Source organism: Bos mutus, chromosome 1 (genome assembly GCF_027580195.1).
Source record: "Bos mutus isolate GX-2022 chromosome 1, NWIPB_WYAK_1.1, whole genome shotgun sequence".
Lineage (NCBI taxonomy): Eukaryota > Metazoa > Chordata > Mammalia > Artiodactyla > Bovidae > Bos > Bos mutus.
The window spans coordinates 20,260,517-20,287,659 of NC_091617.1; the positions used below are offsets into that span (position 1 = coordinate 20,260,517).

General features: G+C 36.7%; 1 long non-coding RNA gene across 1 annotated transcript in view; it reads left to right on the forward strand.

Annotated features, from left to right (window-relative positions):
* Nucleotides 1–27,143, forward strand: part of LOC138987558 (uncharacterized) — a 206,321-nt gene that overhangs the window by 39,607 nt on the left and 139,571 nt on the right. The window lies entirely within an intron of this gene.

The following is a 27,143-nucleotide window of genomic DNA, read 5'->3' on the forward strand; positions in this document are numbered from 1 at the left end:
TCAAGACTATATATTGTCACCCTGCTTATTTAACTTGTATGCAGAGTACATCATGAGAAATGCTCGGCTGGATGAAGCACAAGCTGGAATGAAGATTGTCAGGAGACAAATCAATAATCTCAGATATGCAGATGACACCATCCTTATGGCAGAAAACTAAGAAGAACAAATGAGACTCTTGATGAAAGTGAAAGAGGAGAGTGAAAAAGTTGGATTAAAAGCTCAACATTCAGAAAACTAAGATCATGACATCCAGTCCCATCACTTCATGGCAAATAGATGGGGAAACCATGGAAAAAGTAGCCTCCAGTTTACCAATCTCCCATCTTGAATCTGGAGATTAATTTATTGCCCACTCTTTTTCTTTTTTCCCTCTTTTTTTTTTTTTTAATTGGAGGATAATTGCTTTACAGTATTGTGCTGGCCTCTGCCATACATCAACACCAATCAGCCCAGGTGTACATATGTCCCCGTCCTCCTGAACCCCCCTCCCACCCCATCCTACCACTCTAGGTTGTCACAGAGCACTGGGTTGAGCTCCCTGTGTCATCCAGCACATTCCCACTGGCTATCTATTTTACATATGGTAATATATATGTTTCCATGCTATCCTCCCAAGTCATTCCACCCTTTCCTTCTCCCACTATGTCCAGAAGTCTGTTTTCTATGTCTGTGTCTCACTGTGGCGCTGCAAACAGGTTCATCAGTACCATCTTTCTAGATTCCATATGCTTGTGTTAATATTGTAAATATTGTAAATATGCAATATTTGTCTTTCTCTTTCTGACTTACTTCACTCTGTATAATAGGCATGCTCACCCTTTCTTCTATTCTCACCTGACATCTAGGTGGGATTTTAATGTCTGTGATAATCGTTAAAAATATATGTTTCAAACTTTCATAGATAGGAGTTATATATTAATTTATAGTATATGTAATATATAAGTATTAGTGTATGTGTGCATGTAAATATGCTAGTTGTTAAGTTGGTATACCTATGTGTATATATATATATATTCCTTTTAAACCAACTTACAACCAGGATACTGTAAAAAAAAAAACCTGTTTATTTCTTATCCATGAACAGACTGTGGTCAGGGACATGACCAAGAGTGTCACTTAGTTGGAAAATACTGACAGCTAGTATTTTCAGTGTTATCACTGAAACCAAGTGATAGGCTCTGTTTGAACTTTTTCAAGATATCCATTGAGCTTCCCTGGTGACTCAGATGGTAAAGAATCTGCGTGCAGTGCAGGAGACCAAGGTTTGATCCCAGGGTTGGGAAGGGCCCCTGGAGAAGGGGATGGTAACCCACTCAGTATTTTGCCTGGAGAATTTCATGGTCAGAGGAGCCTGGAAAGTTACAGACCAAGGGGTCACAAAGAATTGGACATGACTGAATGACTTTCACACACACACACACACACACACACACCAAGATATCCGTCATGCTTGTTATATGGGTCAACTAGAAAAAATATATTTGCCAAAGATTTGTTATAATCTAAGAATTCAGCACCGTATCCCTCACCACTTTCTCCATCACTGCACCTCAAAATAAATGGGCTTTGTCCTGATGTGTAACCTTTCTTTTTCTGCAAAAAGGAGAAGAAATGACAAAGAATATGACTTAGCTACTTGTGGAAGTTGAAATCAGTGATTTTCAATGAAATAAATCTGGCTTGTTCTCTACCAATTGCCTAAATAAAGAGTGGGAAACCAAAAGATCTCTGCCTTTTAGTACTTGGTTAATTCTTGCAGATAATTTGCTGACCTCAGCATTAAACCTGTGATTAAAATATTTACAAACCATAGCTTGATTAAGGCCAAAAAGTGATTAAAATAAATGATTGTACTGAGATTATATATATTCCCTCGGCACTAAATTTATCAGAAATAAGAAAGCTGCCTAGCCTATCTTCAAAGAGCCAAATTGCATTTCTGTACTTTTCAGTGTATCTTAGCAACCCACAGAGCAGAATCTGTATCCTTGAATGAAGAGAAGATTCATACTCCCATATACTATGTTTTATTCAAGTATTAAAATTCATGATTTTCTATTATATATCTGGATGAGATAGTCCTTCTCAAAAACATCAGAAAGCCATTTAATTGTATTATAATTTTATATTTCATGGGGAAAAGGTACTTTAGTTTTGTTTGTTTGTTGATACAATTTACATAATATTTTAGAGGGATGAATCAAAGTTTTTACTACAGAGCTTATATATAATTACTGAGTATAAACAGGCATTTGTAAAGATAAGAATGTCTGTACTGTTTATGTAACTCTATCATTAGAGATAACAATTTTTAGGGAAATTAAGTATCTTGGTTTATCCTGTCGTTAAGTATAGATATGAGAGTTGGACCATAAAGAAGGCTGAGCACCAAAGAATTGATGCTTTCAAATTGTGGTGCTGGAGAAGACTCTTGAGAGTCCCTTGGGGAGCAAGGAGATCAAGCCAGTCAATCCTAAGGAAATCAGCTCTGAATATTTACTGAAAGGACTGATGCTGAAGCTGAAGCTCCAGTACTTTGGCCAACTGATGTGAAGAGCCAACCCACTGCAAAAGATCCTGATGCTGGGAACGATTGAAGGCAAAAGGACAAAAGGGTGGCAGAGGATGAGATGGTTAGATAGCATCACTGACTCAATGGATATGAATTTGAGCAAATTTTAGGAGATAGTGGAGAACAGGGGACCCTGGCCTGCTGCAGTCCACGGGGTCACAAAGAGTTGGACATAAGTGACTGAAAAACAAGAATAATATCTTGGGATAAACATTATATGTGCTTATTCATTCATATAAATCAATTGATTATGTATTTATTGAGCATCTATTGTGTGCCATGCATGGTGCAAAGAACTTACATTCAGGTAAAAATGGCAGTTTCTGTCTCAGCACACTAACTTTCTAAAGGAGAAAACAAAAAGAAAAAAATAGTGCAATGTAATGAGAGCAATGATAAAGATGTGCCCTGGGATATTGTATGCATTGAAGTACAAACACAATAGATACACAGGTTTACAAAAAAAGAAAAAAGAAAAAAAATCCTTTTATCACGGAATATAAATTTTGAGCGATTTCACCCTAAACACTTACAACACATAAACATTTTACTTGTAAGAGGGGATAAAAAAAAATGCCACACTTATCTTGATTTCTCCTTAACAGAAATTTTGGTAATTTTCCCCCTTTGTAGAGCTATCACTGATATTATAGTGTATTTTTTGCATATTTTACCTTGGCCTTAAATTTTGCTAAATTGTCTTATAATATTATGTTTGTCCCCTGGGAGAGTAAAACAGATAACTGAAATTGAGAGACTCTTTTAAATGATGAAAACAGAGTCATAAAATAATTTACCTTGATTCGTTTTTCCTATAGTTTAAATGCTGTCTTGTAGTCCTTGATAAAATCAGTGTGATTGAACTTTGTTTTTCCAGAATTCTTTTTAGTTTTAAAAATTCTGTCTATGGCATGAGTTGATTGAAGTAGACCACTTCCCTTCCTCCACATCTTTTATTATCATTTATAAATTATTCTGAAAACACTTTAATAGTTTTTTAATCTTTTCTCAAAAAGTGCTTGTAAATATTTAATAATATTATAATAAATTATCCAGCATTTTATAAACCACATCCATGTTTCTCAATGTACTGTTTACTTTTCCTTACCATGGAACAAAGAGGGAAAATTTCGAATAGTTGAGAATTGTCCAAATGACATGATTCAAATCATGTATAATCCTAAAAATGAGTCCAATCTGTGTATAACACTAATAATTACAGCAAGTCACAAATAAGTCTGGGTTTCCCAGGTAGTTCTAGTGGTAAAGAATCTGCCTGCTAGTGTAGGAGATGCAAGAGAAACAGGTTCGGTCTCTGGGTTGGGAAGATCTTCTATAGTAGGAAGTGGCAATCTGTTCCAGTATTCTTGCCTGAAAATTTCCATGGCCAGAGGAAGGACAGTCCATGGGGCCACAAAGAGCTGGACACGACTGAGCGACAACATACACACGTGATTAAGAGTCATCATTAATTTCATAAGGTTTTACTGTGTTACAAGTAATGTTTTCTCTGTTGCTCTATTGTTTCTAATTTTGTTCCAGTAATCTGCAGCTCTTGTATGTATTCTGTTTTCTCCTTGTGTCATTGTAGAAAGTAAATTCAGGATTTAAAAATTTAAGTCTGTCCATCCAAAATTGTTTCAGAGTATGGCTCACTTTCACATCATTCTCTCTAGACAGCTTTTCATCAACTAATAAACAAGGATCCAGGCAAACCTCTCTCAGTTCTGTCCTCTCCTTTCTAATGCCGCTGCCACATCTGCTGCCTTGGATCAGACCATCTTTATCTGGACTGGTCCATGTGTTTCCTGTCTCTACACTTGCTCATCGTTTTTCTTCTGGAATCCTAATCAAACAAGACTTTCTCAAACCCAACATGAAGCTTTCATTCTAAAAAGAGGTCTGCATTCGTCTCAAGCTACTTTCTCATGATGCCTGACAAGCTTCCTTGAACAGGAAGAGATAAGAGGTGTTTATGGCAATGATTGGCCAGCTTTGCTTTAGAAATTCTTCCATTACCACTGTATTAATGGTCTTGGACAAAGTGTGGTAGAAGGAAGCCACAGGGAGGAGGGAAAAGACAGCCCAGTTTGGGGGGATAAACTTTCAGGAAGGGAAGCTTATTACAGCATCGAAGAGCCCACGTTTGTAGATAGTGACTTTTAGAGTTTGTGTTGTGACAATGAGACTAGGAAGAGAGGACTGTAATTTTGCCAAAGCAAGCGTGAGGCCGGGCCTGTGATGCTGTGTGTCCCAAGAGGCTGAACTAGACGGAGCAGATAATGGAGTTCCACATCTGTACTTTGATCCCAGTTAATTTAATTTATTTTTTATTGAAGGATAATTTGCTTTACAGAATTTTGCTGTTTTCTGTCAAACTTCAACATGAATCAGCCATAGGTATACATATAACCCCTCCCTTTTGAAACTTCCTCCCATCTCCCTCCCCATCCCACCCCTGTAGGTTGATACAGAGCCCCTGTTTGAGTTTCCTGAGCTATACAGAAAATTCCCCTTGGCTATCTATTTTACATATGATAATGTAAGTTTCCATGTTACTCTTTCCATACATCTCACCCTCTCTTCCCCTCTCCCCATGTCCATAAGTCTATTCTCCATGTCTGTTTCTCCATTGTTGCCCTGTAAATAAATTCTTCAGTACCATTTTTCTAGATTCCATATATATGTGTTAGAATATGATATTTATCTTTCTCTTTCTGACTCACTTCGCTTTGTATAATAGGTTCTAGGTTCATCCATCTCATTAGAACTGACTCAAAGGTGTTCCCTTTTATGGCTGAGTAATATTCCCTTGTGTATATATACCACAACTTCTTTAGCCATTCATCTGTTGATGGACATCTAGGTTGCTTCCATGTTCTAGCTATTGTAAATAGTGCTGCAATGAACGATGGGAGCCCAGTTAATTTAAATGGAGCTCAGATAACAAAAAAGAAGTGAAATCCACCAAAATAACAAACTTAATTCTAAACTTGGGAATCTTCTGTACGTAGGGGTAACAATGCTTCCTGGTATGGTTGTCAGTGGGAGTGGTGACTCACATTCCCCCTCCCTCTTCCTCTCATCTTTCTCTTCCTCTCTTCACCTCTCCTTTTCTTTCTTTCATTTATTTTTATTAAGTACTGATAAAATACTATTTATACCATTCACAATATGTGAATTATAATAATATGAATATCCTGAACCCACCATTCCATTAAAATGGAGAATATTGCATTATTTTTAGTTTCTTGTATGCTTCCCTTCACAGAGTTAATAGTGGTAAGAATCATGTTTACCATTCTTATGCTTTTCTTTGTAGCTTTTCCACATTTTTGTAACCCTAAACACTAAATTCCAAATGATGTTTAGGTCTACCTTTTTAAATTTTGGGCAATGAAATCATGCAGTGTGCATTCTTCTTCAGTTTTCTCTCCAACTTATCTTCTTGAACTGCATTTCTGTTGTAGATTGTTTCTTATTTCATTTTTGTTGATGGAGGGAATTGTGTTGTGGTAGATATTTGGGTTGTTTCTAGTTTTTGTTTTTTTCTACTAAAAATAGAGCTTCTAGGAGTATTTTGATATGTATTTCTTGGTCGATAGTTTCTCTAGGGTATAAATGTAGGAGAGCAATTGCTTTGCCATGTGTAGGATAAATACATCTTCAACTCTAGATGCAGTCAAATTGTTTCCAAAGTGACAATATAGCCTTACACTCCCCCCTGCTGTGTGTAAATATTTGGTGTTCCACATCCTTGATAACTGTTGACATTCTCAGTCTTTATCATTTCCAATCAGGTAAATTTGAAATGATATCCTACTGTGGAGTTCTCCTGAATAGTAATGAAGTTGAATATCCTCTATATATTCATTGATCCTTTAGATTTTCTTTCCTCTGAGGTGTCTTTTAACCTTTTTCCTCATTTTTCTACAGAATCGCTTCTCTTTTGTACATTGAACAATTGCATTGCAAGAGATCTCTGCCATGGAAATGTATTTGCTGTAAATATCTTCTCCCAGGCTGTGATTTATATTTTTACTCTCTTTGCAGCATTGTTTGATGAACAGACATTCTAGAATTTAAGGTAGTCAAATTTGTCAACAGTTTCATGCACTTTTCTTCTGAATTAATAAATCCTTCTATATAATAAAAATATATTTTTGATATTATTTCCTAAATCTTATATCTTTCTTTTTAAAATGCATTTATTTTTAACTGGAGAGTAATTGCTTTACAACACTGTGTTGGTTTCTGCCATACATCGAAATGAATCACCCATAGGTATACAGATGTCCCCTTTCTCTAGAAACTCTCTCCTACCTCTTACCCCATCCCTCCCCTATAGGTTGTCACAGAGCACAGGATTTGAACTTCCTGAGTCATACAGCATATTCCCACTATCTAATGTTACTTATGCTAATGAATTTGTTTCAATGGTATTCTCTCAATTTGTCCTACCCTCCCATTCCCCCACTGTGTCCAAGTGTTTTTTCTGTATGTCTGTGTCTCCATTGCTGCCCTGCAGATAGCTTTATATCCAGATAACTAATTGTCAAAATAGAGATATCACTTTTCCAACAAAGGTTTTTATAATCAAAGCTATTGTTTGTACAGTAGTCATGTAGATGGATGTAAGGACTGGATCATAAAGAAGGCTGAGTGCTGAAGAATTGATGCTTTCTAATTGTGGTGCTTCAGCAATACGTGAACCGTGAACTTCCAGATGTTCAAGCTGGTTTTAGAAAAGGCAGAGGAATCAGAGATCAAATTGCCAACGTCTACTGGATCATCAAAAAAGCAAGAGAGTTCCAGAAAAACATCCATTTCTGCTTCATTGACTATGCCAAAACCTTTGTCTAAGTGGATCACAATAAACTGTGGAAAATTCTTCAAGAGATGGGAATACCAGACCACCTGACCTGCCTCTTGCGAAACCTATATGCAGGTCAGGAAGCAACAGTTAGAACTGGACATGGAACAACAGACTGATTCCAAACAGGAAAAGGAGTACGTCAAGGCTGTATATTATCACCCTGCTTACTTAACTTATATTCAGAGTACATCATGAGAAATTCTGGGCTAGAAGAAGCACAAGTTGGAATCAAGATTGCCGGGAGAAATATCAATAACCTCAGATATGCAGATGACACCACCCTTATGGCAGAAAGTGAAGAGGAACTAAAAGGCCTCTTGATGAGAGTGAAAGAGGAGAGTGAAAAAGTTGGCTTAACATTCAGAAAACAAAGATCATGGTATCTGATCTCATCACTTCATGGCAAATAGATGGGGAAACAGTGGAAACAGTGTCAGACTTTATTTTGGGGGGCTCCAAAATCACTGCAGATGGTGATTGCAGCCATGAAATTAAAAGACGCTTACTCCTTGGAAGGAAAGTTATGACCAACCTAGATAGCATATTAAAAAGCAGAGACATTACTTTGCCAACAAAGGTCCGTCTAGTCAAGGCTATGGTTTTTCCTGTGGTCATGTATGGATGTGAGAGTTGGACTGTGAAGAAAGCTGAGTGCCAAAGAATTGATGTTTTTGAACTGTGGTGTTGGAGAAGACTCTTGAGAGTCCCTTGGACTGCAAGGAGATCCAACCAGTCCATCTTAAAGGAGACCAGTCCTGGGTGTTCATTGGAAGGACTGATGCTGAGGCTGAAACTCCATTACTTTGGTCGCCTTATGTGAAGAGTTGACTCATTGGAAAAGACTGTGATGCTGGGAGGGATTGGGGGCAGGAGGAGAAGGGGATGACAGAGGATGAGATGGTTGGATGGCATCACTGACTAGATGGACATGAATTTGAGTGAACTCTGGGAGTTGGTGATAGACAGGGAGGCCTGGTGTGCTGTGATTCATGGGGTCACAAAGAGTCAGACACGACTGAGTGACTGAACTGAACTGAATTGTGGTGCTGGAGAAGTCTCTTAAGAGTCCTTTGGACTGCAAGTAGATCAAACCAGTCAATCCTAAAGGAAATCAATACTGACTACTCATTGGAAGAACTCATGCTGAAACTCCAGTACTTTGGCCATCTGATGTGAAGAGCTGACTCATTGGAAAAGACCTTGATGTTAGGAAAGTTTGAGGGCAGGAGGAGAAGGGTGTGACAGAGGATGAGATGGTTGGACGGCAACACTGACTCAATGGACATGAATTTGAGCAAGATCCTGGAGATAGTGAAGGACAGAGGAGCCTGGCTTGCTGCAGTCAATGGGGTTGCAAAGAGCTGGACACAGTTTAGTGACTGAACAACAACTAGCGGTCTTAGTATGAGTGTGCCTGCTAAGCAGCTTCAGTTGTGTCAGACTCTTTGTGACCCTATGGACTATAGCCCGCCAGGTTTCTCTGTCACGGGATTCTCCAGGCAAGGATACTGGAGTGGGTTGCCATGTCCTCCTCCAGGGAATCTTCCCAACACAGGGATCGAATCTGCATCTGTTTTGTCTCCTACATTGGCAGGCAGTTTCTTTACCACTAGCGCCACCTAGGAAGCCCTCATAGGAAAATCCATCCCCCACCTTCCCACAGACAAACACTTATCTGGAATGTCAGTCTATTCATAAAAAGATTCTATTTATTGTCAATCTAACAATTAAAAATTATTTGGTTTAATTTTTATAGGTTGAAAATTTTAAATTTGAAATTTATTGTGATCTTTGTCTATTTAGTATTAATATGTTGTATATTTCTTGTAATTTTTTTTTTTTTAATTTCTTGTAATTTTAAAGATACTTTGTAGGGACTACCATGATGGTCCAGTGGTTAGGAGTTTGCCTTCCACTGCAGGGAGTGGGAGTTCAGTTAGTAATCAGGGAGCTGGGATCCCACACGCCTCTTGGCCAAAAAGCCAGAACATAAAACAGAGGCCAATTCAATAAAAACTTTAAAGAAAATGGTCCACATCAAAAACAAAAAATTATAAAAGATTTATAGCATATATCAATTAAAACTCTTTTAAGAATAGTTGAAAATATTTTTACAAATTAAAGTAAAACGTTCAAGGTAATAGTAACTACTGGTGATTAGATGCTTCCTGTGGGCCTTATGCTACAAATTTGCTGACAGTCTCTCATGTTCTTACATCATTTTTGCAATACAGGCGCTTTCCAGATTGCACATGTGAGAACACTGATGTTCGCAGAAGACAAGTAATGGACCCTGAGTAATAGCCAATCACTGGTAAAGTCAGGTTCTAACTTGAGTTTGACTTCAAGTTTATTGTTGATTTCTTCCAGCTGCTAGTAGGATTTTGTTTCCTTTACAATCTAATTCCTTTGACTCAAATCAATTTTCAGTGAATCATTAATATAAACATTCCAAGAAACATTTACTAGTTATCATTTACTTCGTCTTGCCTAATGTTGATTATGAACAATAGAAGTTTCAAACTGAAATAGATGCATAATTTCAAAAACAAACCTAGCCCCATTGTTTGTAGAAATATTAATTGGTGCCTGAGAGGGAGAAAATGTGACCACTTATAAATGAAACTATTAGAAAGAATCAAATTAATGAGACTACTTAAGCTATTAAAATTACTGTTAGGGAAAGCAATAAACCAAATGAAACCAGCAACTGCACTTTGCTATAAAAATCATAGAAAATTAAGAAAAGACTGGAAAAAGAAGATGGGAAGCTAATTTATAAGAGCAATTTAATGTCTTTGAGGTAATGAGAAACATGTACTCCTTTGATAGATGTTTGATTTTAAAATTTTCTATGCAGAACACATTTTATTTTAAAAAGAGGAGTATAAATTTTAGGTAAAGGGCCATAATTCCTGGCTAAGGATCTGTGCTGCTGATGAATCCCATGATTGTAAAAATCTGATTGGCATATCTAAATTCTCATGAAAAATAGGGACCTGTAGAAAAAACCTGAAATGTTGGTTACTGCAAATGAACCTAGAGAATATTCTTACCAAAATAATTCAGATGGAGAAAGACAAATACTGTATAATATCATTTATATCTGAAATCTAAAAAAATACAAATGAATATATATGAAAACAGAAACAGACTCACAGATACAGAAAGTAAACTTTGGTTACAAATGGGATAGGGAAAGGGGGAGGCACAAATTAGGGGTATAAGTTGATCAATACAAACTGCTATGTATAAAATAGGTAAGCAAGAAGGATATATGGTATAGTATGGGGACTTATAGTCATTATCTGGTAATAACCTATAATGGAGTACAATCTGAAAAAATACTGAATCACTATGCTGTACACCTGAAACTTGCATTGGAGAAGGAAATGGCAACCCACTCCAGTGTTCTTGCCTGGAGAATCCCAGGCACGGGGGAGCCTGGTGGGCTGCCGTCCATGGGGTCGCACAGAGTCAGACACGACTGAAGCGACTTAGCAGCAGCAGCACACCTGAAACTAATGCAATATCATAAGTTAATTACACTTCAATTATAAAAAACAGTATTATCACTTTTCTCTAATTGTTTAGGGAACACTGCAAGAACTTTGAACAGCTATAATCTTTTCCCAAATTTTGTATTATGCAGATTATGCATTTTCATAAACTAGGAAATCATCTTCAGTGGCTTAGAATTTTGTGCATTGCATGTCTATTTCTCTGATTCTTTTTGTTTAGTGTTTGGTTTTTTTTGGAGTAAAATTGCTTTATATTGTTCGTTTCTGCTGCACCATGAAGTGAATCAGCTATATGTACCCTACATCACCTCCCTCTTGGACCTCTGTGATTCTTTCTTTTAACGTTATTAACTAAACCATATAGATGATAAAAATTATGTATTTTTAGAATTTAACATAAACATTAGAATTGTTACACAAACTTCAGCAAATTGTCAAACCAAGGATGATAAAATCCAGATGATGTTACTATATATACGCTTATCCCCTGAGTCATATGAAATTAAAAAAAAAAAAAAAGATGTGAACATATTTTCAGCACATGGAGCAATACAGTAGATTTATAAAAACTAATTCAATTGAAACCTAGCATCATCATGATCCATTCATAGGAAGGGAATAGTAATTAAAGATCAGAAAGATATGTATTAGGTCTGAATTTTTTATTAATAACTACATTTTCACAATTCGTGATTTTATTTTTGCCACTAAGTAGACATTTCAGTGTTACAAATATAATATCAAAATCATCATCATTTTAATACCTAAGTGGTTCTTGCACTTGTTTTTAAATACGAGGCTACTGTATTTTTATTAATTAAACCTTTAAAGGTTTAGTTAAACAATATATATTCTTTAATTAATAAAATTAAAGTCTGCTGCTACTGCTGCTAAGTCACTTCAGTCGTGTCCGACTCTGTGCGACCCCACGGACTGCAGCCCACCAGGCTTCTCCGTCCATGGGATTCTCCAGGCAAGAACACTGGAGTGGGTTGCCATTTCCCTCTCCAAAATTAAAGTCTACTTACTGGCAAAAAACATAAAATCATGAATTGTGAAAATGTAGTTATTAATAAAAAATTCAGACCTAATACAATCATTGTACAATAGATAGGGATCAAAACCATCCCCATGGAAAAGACATGCAAAAAAGCAAAATTGCTGTCTGGGGAGGGCTTACAAATAGCTGTGAAAAGAAGAGAAGCGAAAAGCAAAGGAGAAAAGGAAAGATTTAAGTATCTGAATGCAGAGTTCCAAAGAATAGCAAGGAGAGATAAGAAAGACTTCCTCAGCAATCAATGCAAAGAAATAGAGGAAAACAACAGAATGGGAAAGACTAGAGATCTCTTCAAGAAAATTAGAGACACCAAGGGAACATTTCATGCAAAGATGGGCTCGATAAAGGACAGAAATAGTATGGACCTAACAGAAGCGGAAGATATTAAGAAGAGGTGGCAAGAATACACAGAAGAACTGTACAAAAAAGATATTCACTACCAAGATAATCACGATGGTGTGATCACTGACATAGAGCCAGACATCCTGGAATGTGAAGTCAAGTGGGCCTTAGAAAGCATCACTATGAACAAAGCGAGTGGAGGTGATGGAATTCCAGTTGAGCTATTTCAAATCCTGAAAGATGATGCTGTGAAAGTGCTGCACTCAATATGCCAGCAAATTTGGAAAACTCAACAGTGGCCACAGGACTGGAAAAGGTCAATTTTCATTCCAATCCCAAAGAAAGGCAATGCCAAAGAATGCTCAAACTACCGCACAATTGCACTCATCTCACATGCTAGTAAAGTAATGCTCAAAATTCTCCAAGCCAGGCTTCAGCAATATGTGAACCGTGAACTTCCAGATGTTCAAGCTGGTTTTAGAAAAGGCAGAGGAACCAGAAATCAAATTGCCAACATCCGCTGGATCATGGAAAAAGCAAGAGAGTTCCAGAAAAACATCTATTTCTGCTTTATTGACTATGCCAAAGCCTTTGACCATGTGGATCACAATAAAGAGTGGAAAATTCTGAAAGAGATGGAAATACCAGACCACCTGACCTGCCTCTTGAGAAATTTGTGTGCAGGTCAGGAAGCAACAGTGAACTGGACATGGAACAGACTGATTTCAAATAGGAAAAGGAGTACGTCAAGGCTGTATATTGTCACCCTGCTTATTTAACTTCTATGCAGAGTACATCATGAGAAAGGCTGGGCTGGAAGAAGCACAAGCTGGAATCAAGATTGCCGGGATAAATATCAATAACCTCATATATGCAGATGACACCACCCTTATGGCAGAAAGTGAAGAAAAACTAAAAAGCCTCTTGATGAAAGTGAAAGAGGAGAGTGAAAAAGTTGGCTTAAAGCTCAACATTCAGAAAATGAAGATCATGGCATCCGGTCCCATCACTTCATGGGAAATAGATGGGGAAACAGTGGAAACAGTGTCAGACTTTATTTTTTGGGGCTTCAAAATCACTGCAGATGCTGATTGCCACCATGAAATTAAAAGACACTTACTCCTTGGAAGGAAAGTTATGACCAACCTAGACAGCATATTAAAAAGCAGAGACATCACATTGCTGACAAAGATTTGTATAGTCAAAGCTATGGTTTTTCCAGTAGACATGTATGGACGTGAAAGTTGGACCATAAAGAAGACTGAGTGCCAAAGAATTGACGCCTTCACATTGTGGTGCTAGAGAAGGTTCTTGAGATTCCTTTGGGCAGAAGAAGATCAAACCAGTCAATCCTAAAGGAAATAAACTCTGAATATTCATTGAAAGGACTGATGCTGAAGCTTCAGCTTAAATACTTTGGCCACCTGATGTGAAGAGCCAACTCATTGGAAAAGACCCTGATGCTGGGAAAGATTGAGGACAGGAGGAGAAGTGGGTAACAGAGGATGAGACAGTTGGATGGCATTATGGACTCAGTGGACGTGAGTTGAGCAAACTCCAGGAGATGGTGAAGGACAGGGAAGCCAGGCATATTGCAGTCCATGGGATCACAAAGTTAGATACAACTTAATGACTAAACAACAAACCATGACACATAGAAATGGGCTAAAATCATTAACTTACAATGTCTGTTTTTTGTGATCAGCAGTAATTCTTTTGATGTTCGACTGCATGGTATTTTGTTTTTTCTCACAGCAAAAACTGCTATGTGTCTTGGCTCTTAACTCTGATAGCTCAGTTGGTGAAGAATCCGCTTGAAACGCAGGAAACCCCAGTACAATTCCTGTGTTGGGAAGATCCGCTGAAGATGGGATAGGCTATCCACTCCAGAATTCTTGGGCTTCCCTTGTGACTCAGCTGGTAAAGAATCTGCCTGCAGTGTGGGAGATCTGGGTTTGATCCCTGGGTTGGGAAGATCCCCTGGAGAAGGGAAAGGCTACCCACTCCAATATTCTGGCCTGGGGAATTCCATGGATGGTATAGTCCATGGGGTTGCAGAGTCGGAGACTGAGCGACTTTCACTTTCACAGAATTATCTGAGCAGCTGTCTCCTGGACTATAGTCCTCAGTAAGTTCCTAGAATAAAATATATCTCAACTTTGAGGCAATGTGTTTTTGCTTTTTTCAACCAGGCAAAGATAGAAGGAAGAGAAGAAGTAGGGATGGAGGGAGGGAAAGAAAAAAGAGCCCCTTAGATCCTTAGAGAATAAAATGAATCCTTCCCATGATGATGATGAAGATTTAAAAACAAAGAAAGCTTTGTGATTCAAGACTGCTCACTCCAGGTATTCTTGAAACACTTCTTCTTTCCTAGTTTCAGTTTTTAGCATACTGTCTCAATCCTGTGAAGAGCAATAGTTATTTAAATGGAAACTGGATTTTTGGAAATGTTTAAATCTAATACCTCCCTCTCACACATGGCATGGAGCTGATTTTTCCTCTCCTGTGAGTTATATATACTTAGGGCACACAGAGATTGCAATAGTAATATTACCTAATTTATGTAGAGAAACAATTTTATTATGCTGTTTTAAAATGTTTCAAAATTCATTTTCTAAAATCTCCATATTGCCTATTTACAAGTAGACTATACTCTTCTGAGAGGTCCTCCCTCATCCCTGTTTGTCGTTTGCAAGTGCCACCAAAAGTTAAAAGAGATTCTCTGTAGGGATCCTTATGATAATTATCTCTTTGCTTAGACTAAAACCAGGTATACAATAAGTGTTTCGAAATCCCTGGACAGAAGAATGCATGAATTATTGCTGCAACATAGATTTGTTTTTTCCCATCGTGTGACTGGATTCCCTGGTGGCTCAGTGATAAAGAACCCACCTGCCAATGCAGGAGACACAGGTTCAGTCCCTGGGCCAGGAAGATCCCCTAGTGAAGGAAATGGAAACCCACTCCATTATTCTTGCCTGGAGAATCCCATGGGCAGAGGACCCTGGAGGGCTACAGTCCATGAGGTCTCGAAGAGTTGGACATGGCTGAGTGGCTGAGCATGTACTAGTGTGACTAAGTGATTTTCCTTCCTTTTTGACATTATGGCATTTTTTACAGAAATGGAAAAACATTATTTAATGTGAAAAGCCACTATGATGATCTATTATAATCTTCACCCCAAAATAGAAAGGAACAATTTGTCTTTCCGTGTAGTATCTAAAATTGTGGGTAGCAAATTTCAGTTGCTAAATGTAATTTCTGTGCAGATTCTATTCAGTTTGTTCTTCTTGGATGGCTCTAAAGCATTCCTCTAGCCTTCTACCTCTGAGTTTTGTTTTAAGAACATTCTTGTCAGTTGAGATTAAGATAACATTTCTCACTGAACACAAAAGTTGAGAAAGAATTCTAGTCACTTGAACTGAAGAGTCAGCTGTTGTGTTTCTTCCATCTTTTCTCTGTTCTTCTCCAGAGTGGAGTGTGCCCCCAAGTGACTAAGAGTCAACAGGAATAATTCCTGGTGAGTAAGGAGTTGCACAACATCTGCTTACATACAACAAAGGCGAAGTGTGAATTTCAGGTTAGCTTTCTGTCATTCCATTAAATAACTAGAAAAACTTTCAAATGAGTATTTCAGGGTGTAGGAAAGACTTCTGCCATACTATTCAATCTCTGTTCATTTTCTTGTGATTTAATGGATCTCCAGAAAGGTAACTCTAATCAGGGTGGTGGTGGTGTTCAGTCGCTAAGTCATGTCCAACTCTTTGTGAACCATGGACTGTAGCCTGTCAGGCTCCTCTGTCCATGGAACTTCCCAGACAAGAATACTGGAGTGGGTAGTCGTTTTCTTCTCCAGGGGATCTTCCCAGCCCAGGGACAGAACCTGAATCTGCTGTACTGGCAGGAGTCGTAAGGTAAATTCTTTATTACTGAACCATCAGGAAAACTTTTCACCAAAATATCTAGAATTTTCTTGACTCTGAAATAACCAGAGGTCTTTGTAAAAATAGTCATACAAAATATTTATTTCATTCTGGATTCCTTTGTCCACAAACCTACTTTTTTCTGAAGTGACTTCAAGTTCAGTTTGAGATCCGCTCATAAAGAAAATTCTTTCATTTAACAAATATTTCTATGCATGCAGCGTGGTAGTAACTATTACAAAGAATGGGAGTTTGGGGTTGACATGTACACTCTGCTATATTTAAAACAGCTATCCAACAAGGACCTACTGTACAGCACAGGGAGCTCTGCTCAATATTCTGTAATAACCTATGTGGGAAAGAAATTTGAAAAAGAATAGATATGTGTATATGTTTAACAGAATTACTATGATGTACACCTGAAGCTAACATGGCATTATTAATTAACTATACTACAATATAAAAATAATATATAAATATATATATTATATATTACTATATAAAATATTTATATATAGTATAAAATAATATATAAATAAATATAAAAAGTTTTTGAAAAAAGGGTGGAGAACAAAGCAGAGAAGGTACCTGCCTTCACGATACTTTCATCATAATGAATTTGTCCTGAAACACCATAGCCCACAATTCTGAACAAGTTGTTTCCCAAATTCTGCCTTACTGTATTTTCCCAGTGTTTCTCAAGTTTTCTCTCTCAGAAAGGAATAAGACAACTTTAAATAAAAAACCACTTGGGATGTTTATTAAAAGTTTAGATTCTCTACCTGTGAAGCCTAGAGATTCTGTTTCAATAGGCAGAACTGACTCAACAATTTTTATTTAAAAATATTTTCAAATATTTTAAAAATATGCTTTAAAAATTCTTTTAAAAAGTGTGATTTTGGGAGGGGAAGCAGCGTAGAAAGAGCAGAAAAATTTTGTAATATCTGAAAATTGGAGTGATAGGATAGTTAAAAAGCAATTTTATTATTGATTTGGTGAACACCTTAAGTCGTGTTTGGACGAAAATCGTCAAAGACAGCTTATTCCAGTGCAGAAATGAACTAATAAAGAAAAATGACTAATCTTCCCAAATATTTGACCACTGAACTTTCTTCCAACTCATGCAGAGGAAAATTTAAAATAAAACACACAAATATTTAGAATTGTATAGAACTTACAAACATAAAACGAACGCACACTTTTTTTTTTCTATTTACATGCTATAATATAGCATTTATCTGGTCTTTAATAGCTTGCATAGAACTACACAGAACACTTTCTATATGAATAGAAAACTCCATTACTGTGTAATCACATGATAATACATTTCACGCATTGACAGAGCCAGAAGGTATGGTTAAATCTGAGTAACTTCGTTTTCTCCTTAACATAATACAAATACTTCAAAAAGGATCTCTAACTATGTCTTTCTAATCTGAGGTAGAAATTTCCCTAACAGATACAGTCTGTTATTGCTTAAAAAAATTTGAATGGCAGCATTTAGTGTTTGGCACACTTTACTTTCCAGAATTTCCTTTGCTGAAAACTAAGATTTGAGGTTTCTTCCCCCAAATATTCACATTTCTAAAGACAACAAATAAAAGAATTAGTTTTTATTACCTTCTTGCCAACTGTCTAAATTTTCACCTATTTTTTCCTTCATTTCAGATTTAACACAGCCATTGTCAAATCAATAAAAGTGCCTCTTATATTTACCCAGAAATACAGGTTCCATTTCCTAAAGTAAAGAAATAAAAACAAAAATAAACAATGGGGCCCAATTGAACTTAAAACTTTTGTACAGTAAAGGAAATCATTGACAAAACAAAGACAATCTACTGAATGGGAGAAAAATAATTGCAGATAATATGACTGATAAGGGATTTGTTGTTTAGCTGTCAAGTCATGTCCGACTCTGTGACTCCATGGACTGCAGCACACCAGGCTTCCCTGTCCTTCACTATTGCCTGAAGTTTGCTCAAATTCATGATAAGAGATTAATATTCAACATATATAAACACCTCATACAACTCAACATCAAAACAAACAACCCAGTTAAAAAATGGGTGTGAGAACAGAACAGACATTTTTCCCAAAGAGAAAATGCAGATGGCCAAAGGCATATGGAAAGATACTCAACATTGCTAACCATTGGGGAAATGCAAACCCAAACCATGACTTGATATAACCTCACCACTGTCAGAATGTTTACCATCAAAAAGAACACAAATAATAGTTGGCAAGGATGTGGAGAAAAGGAAACCCTTTTACACTGTTGTTTGGAGTGTAAACTGGTGTGGCCACTGTGGAAAATAGTATGGAAATTTCTCAAAAAACTAAAACTAGAACTACCATCAGTCAGTTCAGTTCAGTTGCTCAGTTGTGTCCGACTCTTTGCAACCCCATGGACTGCAGTACTCCAGGCTTCCTTGTCCATCACTGACTCCTGGAGTTTGCCCAAACTCGTGTCCATTGAGTCAGTGATGCCATCCAACCATCTCATCCTCTGTTGTCCCCTTCTCCTCCTGCCTTCAATCTTTCCCAGCATCAGGGTCTTTTCAAATGAGTTAGCTCTTCACATCAGGTGGCCAAAGTATTGGAGTTTCATATGACCCAGTAATTCTACTTCTGGGTATATAACCAAGAAAATAAAAAAACATTAATTTGAAAATATACATGTATTCCAATGTTCATAGCAGCATTATTTACAATTGCCAAGATCTGGAAGCAACCTAAGTGTCCATCAACAGCTGAATGGATAAGGATGTAAAGTAAATGTGTGTATGTATATGTATATGTATATAGGGCTTCTCAGGTGGCTCAGATGGTAGAGAATCTACCTGCAATGTAGGAGACTTGGGTTCTATCCCTGGGTTGGGAGGATTCCCTGGAGAAGGGAATGGCAACCCATTCCAGTATTCTTGCCTGGAGATTCCCATGGACAGAGGAGCCTGGCAAGCTACAGTCCATGGAATCACAAAGAGTCAAACATGACTGAGCAACAAATGCTTTCAGTTTTCGTATTTGTATATATATATATATATATATATATATATATATATATATATTCATATATGTAGGGCTTCCCTCATAGGTCAGTTGGTAAAGAATCTGCCTGTGATGCAGGAGACCTGGGTTCAATTCCTGGGTTGGGAAGATCCCCCAGAGAAGGGAAAGGCAACCCACTCCAATATTCTTACCTGGAGAATCCCATGGGCAGAGGAGCCTGGCAGGCTATAGGCCATGGGGTCATAAGAGTCGGACACGATTTAGTGACTAAACCACCACCACCACCACCATTCACATGTGTATATAAATATATATATATATATACTTTTCATATATATACATACATATATATACAAACAATGGAAAACCACTCAGCCATTAAAAGAATGAAATTCTATCATGTTCAGCAACATGGATGAATCTGGAGGTCATTATGCTAAGTTAGATAAGTCAGGAATAGAAAGTCAAATACTGTATAATATCACATATGTGGAATCTAAAAAATACAGCAAACTAGTAAATATAACAAAAAAGAAGCAGACTCACAGATATAGACAACAAACTAATGGTTATCAGTGGAAGGGAAAGGACATTACAGAGGTGGGAAATAGGAGGTACAAACTACTGGATACAAGGTAGGCTGAATGATGTGTTGTCCAACATGAGGAACTTAGCCATCATCTTCCCGACCCAGAAATTGAACCGAGGTCTCTTGCATTGCTGGCGGATTCTTTACCAGCTGAGCTACCAGGGAATCCATATATACATATGGAATATATATATAATTCTTTGTTCTTTGTTGTTCTTCTTTATATATATATAAATAAAGAACAATATAAAAAAATCTTTTATGTTGGGACAATAAAACTGTTCTTAAATTGGATTATGATAATCATCACACCACTAGGTCAAAATATTAAAAGTACAGAATTGTATAATTTAAAAGGGTGAATGTTATGCTGTATATTTCAATAAAACTGTTAGAAAATGTTTATTAGGTTTATTTTAATTGCTAGATGTGTTTGCTAAGCTTTTGGTGGCAAATCTGTGGAGAAAAAAAGGGAAGCAAGTAAAGAAATAGATTTTCCCATATTTCCCCCCTCTATTTCCTTTTTTACTTTTTTAAGACATAGTATCATCACATAGAAATCCTCCTTCAGAAGAAAGGAGTACTTCTTGTAAGCTTAGAAATTTTAGTTAAGATGGATATCTTAGATAAGTATAACAATAAAATGTGTCTGAAAACAATGGCTATAATTTTACTTACTTATAATGTGTTTTCTTAGAAAGCTACATTCTGTATCTTTGTAAGTTTCTGAGTGGAGTTTCCATTACATCTGTAAAGGATGCTCTAGAAGACCTATCCATACAGAACATGAAATTGGGCTTAAGGAATTTTAAAAGGCCCAGGTAATTCTAAATTAAGACATCCAATACATGGAGAATGACATTTACTAGAACATTTTGCCAAAAACTTACCATATAAAACATTAAAAGAAGTATAATTCTAAATCAATTCTCTCTTATTCATACATAATTTAATAAATGTTATCAGTATCATTGTCTTCTCTGTGTGGTAGTCATGACATTACTGTGAAAACAAAGACCAGTCTGAACTTCAGAGATTATTGATCCCATGAGGCACGCCAGTGTCATGGCAACACAGGATGCTATACTTTAAGTCCATCTCAAAGAAATGAGTTTTATAAACCTTAACTAGGCTGAGAACTTTCCTAACACGCTAATTCTTTAATGAATCCCTTCTGGGTTGTTCTTCCTCTGGTCATTTAAGTAATCCATGTCCCGTAAGTTGTTATTCTCAGAAGAACTGAAAAAGTTGATACTGGTATTTAACTTTGAGAATTGCATTTGATGATTTCCTGAATTCTTGCTGTGTGAACTACACATCACCATCAGTGTCTGAAAACGTCCACGTGCATCAGGACACACTCAGAGTCTGAGTATCTTGAACATTGCAGAGTCGTTCACATCCTCCTAAAAGTGTGGTATCAATGCTAAGCTAGGATTGAATAGATTCTCAAAGCCACAGTGGAGAGTATGTATTTCTAGGACTATACTAGACCTGACACATTCTGAAGTCAAAGGATAATGAAGGGTGTTAGACAGCAGCAACAATTAGCCAAAGACCCATCACTCAGAGAAGAAAGAAGGGAGAAACCTCCAGACAAAAGTGATGAAGATATTTATGATTATTCACTCTCTTCCTGGACTTCTTAGCTTGAACATTTAATACAGGTTCCCAGATCTTTTTAAGTATCTCTCATCTAGGGCTTCTTCATAGTAGGACCTCTGTCTACTCGAACATGCACAGTGCTATGGCGACTTTAAGACTGAGATGTCAAGAGACTTTTTTCTTTTTTTTTTTTGAGTAAAGTGATAGAAAAAGTTTCTATTACCAGAAGCATCATATTCATGAAGAATTCGCTCTAAGAGTAAGATGCTAAATTTATCTTATTTGGCTGCCTAGAACTAAGAATGGCTTTGCTTTTTTTTTTTTAATGTTTACATTTTTTGTGCACATCTTGTGGTATGTGGAATATTAGTTCACTGACCAGGCATGAACCTGCTCCTCCTGCACTGGAAGTATGAAGTCTTAACCACTGTACTACCAGGGAAGTAAAAGGATGGTTTTAAAACACGGAAGGAATTTTCTTCAAAATCTATAGATATTATCACAAAATGCATACATTAAAATGAAATACTTGTAATCTGACTTGATAAACTATTGCACACTAGAAAAAAACATTAAGTGGTATAGGTTCAGTGCTTTGCATGTACGTGTATAAGAAAGTAGCCAATATATGTTGTTACTATTGGTAGAAATTATTAGTAACCAATATTGTGACGATTAGTAGAAAATGGACAGGGATGACTGTATTTTCTAGTTTTGCTCTTACCGACACCTAAATATTTGGGTGTCATATTTTATGTTTGCTTCATTTCAGTATCTGCAACAAATAAACCATGATTTTAACAAAAATGATTAAATTTATGAATGATTAGGAAGAGAATCATCACATAGAGCACAGTACAAAGCTTTTTGCAACAGGTCATAGACTTTTAACCACTTGGTGAAATTTCTGCTTTGCAAGAAAAATTTTTGAGATAGAAATAAACATTTTAAAGACTAAAATAGTTTTCATAATAAGCCATCTTTAGATGGTGAAATGAAAATCTGCTCAAAGATACCTTCTCACATGGAAGATTTTAGTAAATTATAATTCCTGAGTAATCAAAAATGCAAAATATAAAATTTAGAAGAGGCAGAAATGGCACAAATATCACTATCTCATTTTACAAAACAAGAATGTGTTAAGGACTTCTCTAGACAAAACATCAAGAACCACTATCATGGAAATCCAGTCATTTTAAAAAGTCCAAACTTTGTTGCCAGTTTTCGTATCATTTTTAATTATTTATTTTTAAATTGCTGTAAAACATGCACAGCATAAAACGTACCATTTTAGCCATTTTATTTATTTATTTCTGGCTGTGCTGGGTCTTCCTGGCTGCGTGGGCTTTTCTCTACTTGCAGCTAGTGGGGTCAGTTCTCTAGCTGTGGTTTGCAAGAGAAGCAGTGGCTTCTTTTGTTTCAGAAGACATGGGCTTTAGTAGTTTTTGGTACCTGGGCTCAGCAGGTGTGGTTCTGGAGCTCTAGAGCACAGGCTTAATAACTGTGGGGCATCAGATTAGTTGTTCTGCAGCATATGGGATCTCCCCAGACCTGGGAGTGAACTTGTGTGTCCTGCATTTGCTGGCAGATTCTTTACCACTGAGCCACCAGGGAAACTCTCATCTTAAACATTTTTAACTATACAGTTTAGTATATTAAATTCACATTTTTGTGACCCATCACCACCATCCATCTCAAAAACTTTTTTCATCTTATGAAACTGAAATTTTGTACCTATTAAAAAATAACTCCCCATTCATCCCTCCTGCTTGGCCCTGGCATCCACCATTCTACTTTCTGTCTCTATGAGTTTAACTTTCTAGGTACCTCATATTTGGGGTATCATACAGTATTTATTCTTTTGTGACTCTTATTTCACTTAACATAATGTCTTCATGGGTCATCCATGTTGTAACATGTGTCAGAACTTTCTCCTCTTTAAGGTTGAATAGTATTTCCTTGTATTATATACCACATTTTGTCTTTTCACTTATCTGTCCATAGGCATTTACGTTGTTTTCACATTTTGGCAGTTGTGAATAACACTACTATCAAGGTGCGTATACAAATAACTGTTCAAGTCCCTGCTTTCCTTTTGGGTGTACCAAGAAGTGAAGTTTACCAGAAGAATTTACAGTATTTCAGAATTATGGTATTACACAATTTACAGTAATTCTACAGTTAGTTTTTTGAGGAACTACCATACTATTTTCCAGACTGTCTGCCTCCTTCTACGTCACCCTGGCAATGCACAAAGGTTCCAATTTCCTCCCATCTTTTCCAACATTTGTTATTTTCTATTGTCTTTTTTCTCCCTTTTTTAAATTTTATAATAATTCTCCTAAGTGAATGGTGTAACATTATGGTTTTGATTTGCATTCCCCTGATAATTATTGATGCTGAACATTGTCTCCCCAGGTGGTGCAGTGGTAAAGAACGCGGCTGGTAATGCAGGAGATGCAAGAGATGTGGGTTCAATCCCTGGGTTGGGAAGATCCCCTGGAGTAGGAAATGGCGACCTGTTTTGGTATTCTTGCCTGGAAAATTCCATGGATATTATCCTGCAGACTACAGTCCATGGGGTCGCAAAGAGTTGGACATGGCTAAATGAGCACATACACACATCTTTTTATGGCTTCATTGAGAGATTTTTTCTTTTTTTTGAGAAATGTAGATTCAAGTCCTTTGCCCATTTTTTAAATTGGGTTGCTTGGTTTGTTGTTTTCTTTATATAGTCGGAATAGTAATCCCTTATCAGATATGTAATTTGCAAATGTTCTCTCCTATTCTATGGGTTTTTTCTTCACTCTATTGATAGTGTCCTTTAATGCACAAAAATTTTAAATTTTGATGCAATCCGCTTTATCTATTTTTTATTTTGTTGATCAAATATTTATCTTAAAAGAATGATTTTCAGCTGAATTGGCTATGGTTATGATCAGTTGTACTCAGTACAGGGTTTTCCACATAAACCAAATTAAAGTAAGAGCAGAGTTTGATTGTATTCTCTGCCATTCATGCATTTTGCAGGATTGGTACACAGTTTCATCTGATTATAAACAGTTTTTATTTTTCTATCTTTTTATTTGATTCCTCTTGCATTTTCAAATAAAATGATTACTTTAAATTCAAATTTATGTCCAAAAAGATTCTGAAACAGATATATATATTTTTTTAGTTGCCATTATTCCTGCTTCTTGGATGTACTGTATCTGAATTCTCCAAAATTTACCTCTAGGGCTGGACAGTTTTTCAATCCATTTGTTTTACAGTTACTTTACTTCCTAGGCATGTGTTGTTTAAATACAGGAGAGGTGCTGAAGTGTTCTGGAGGTCTACTCTGTCTTTAGGGATTCCAGATTTTCAGGAAAAGAGGCAATTTCAAAAACAATGTGGAGGTTCCTCAAGAAACTAAAAATAGAACCGCCATATGATCCTGATATTTCATTTTTGGGTATATGTCCGAAAAAAAATAGTAATTGGAAAGGATACATGTACCTATTGTTCATAGCAGCACTACTTACCATAGCCAAGATATGGAAGCAGCCCAGTGTCCATCAGCAGATGAATGGATAAAGAAGATGTGATATATATATACACACATACATACAGTGGATACATACATATATATATATATATATATATCTCCATGGAATATTACTCAGCCATAAAAAGAATGAAATTTTGCCGTTTTCAGCAACATAGACCTAGATAATACGCTAATTGAAATAAGTAAGACAGAGAAAGAAAAATACTGTATGATATCACTTATATGTGGAATCTAAAAAAATAAAACAAATGTATATATCAGAACAGAAACAGACTCATAGACATAGAAAGTAACCTAATGATTACCGGTGGAAAGAGGAAAGGGACGAGGGACAATGTGTGTACACAGGATCGAGAGATACGAACTACTTTGTATAAAATAGGTAAGCAACAAGGATATATTATACAGCACAAGGAATTATAGCCATCATTTTGTAATAATTTTTAATGGAATTTAATTTATGAAAACACTGAATTACTGTGCCATACACTTAAAACTAATATAATATTTTAAATCAACTATATTTCAATAAAGAGACAGTTTCAAAGACCTCATGATAGTCTGAGTGCATTGCATTGTGCTTTAATTACATTTAGGTAATGGGCCTCCTCTGGTGACTGAGAAGGTAAAGAATCTGCCTGTGATACAGGAGACTCAGGTTCAGTCCCTGGTTGGGAAGATCCCCTGGAGGAGAGCGTGGCAACCCATTCCAGTACTCTTGCCTGGAGAATCCCATGGATAGAGGAGCCTGGGGATCTACAGTCCTTGGGGTTGCAAAGAGTTGGACATGACCGACTAACACTTTCACATTTCAAAGGTCCTCCCAGATTTAATCAAATACCTGCTGTAATGGATAAAGCTGAACAGTTTCAACCATGGACTGCAGCACACCAGGCTTCCCTGTCCATCACCAACTCCCAGAGCTTTCTCAAACTCATGTTCATCAAGTCACTGATGCTATCCAACAATCTCATCCTCTGTTGGCCCCTCCTCCTCCCACATTCAATCTTTCCCAGCATCAGGGTCTTTTCCAATGAGTCAGTTCTTCACATCAGGTGGCCAAAATTACTGGAGTTTCAGTTTCATCATCAGTCCTTCCTTCCAATGAATATTTAGGACTGATTTCCTTTAGGATGGACTAGTTGGAGCTCCTTGAAGTCCAAGGGATTCTCAAGAGTCTTCTCCAACACCACAGTTCAAAAGCATCAATTTTTCAGCACTGTTTTCTTTATAGTCCAACTCTCATATCCATACATGACTATTGGAAAAACTATAGCTTTGACTAGGCAGACCTTTGTTGACAAAGTAATGTCTCTGCTTTTTAATGCTGTCTAGTTTGGTCATAGCTTTTCTTCCAAGGAGCAAGCGTCTTTTAGTTTCATGGCTGTAGTCACCATCTGCAGTGATTTTGGAGCCCCCTCCCCCTGGCAATTAAGTCTCTCACTGTAAATAAATACCTAAAATTTGACATTGTCTAAATCAGAGTTAAGACTATGAGTGGGCTCCAAATCCTAACATATTACATGGAAAAGTTTTTAAAAAGGTGTATTTTTTAGGAAGAGTACATATGAGGAAAAAGACAGCTTGTTTACAAGTTGGCTGAGGGCTAGATGGTAGGTCTTCAGAATTTCTAGGTAAGCGCTTCAGTACAAATATATGGAGACATTTAACTATTTTTTTTGTATTTTAAATGAATTCTTTAAAAAATATACTCAGGACTTTGAAAGGATTTTGGTTTTCCAGCACTCCCTGTTGAAAACTAAAGCTCAAAGGGTTGATATCACTATCAGCTGAAATAAGCCAGGCACCAGCTGGGAGCTCTTGTCGAAAAACAGAGGAGTTAGAGGTCAAACAAGTTCCAAGATGGAAGAAAGAGATGTGAAAACAGGATGTGGATTCAACTGAAAGTTCAGATGAACTAGATTTAAAACTAAAAAAGAAAATTTTAATGAAGTTTCAATAATTAATTTTCAGATATCTGGGTTGGAATGGATTTCTAACACAAAAGGAAGATATTATTACCAAAAATCATTATTCAAAAATTGCAAGTAAAATTGAAAAGCACACTGAGAAAATAATCACCTCAGACATGAGAG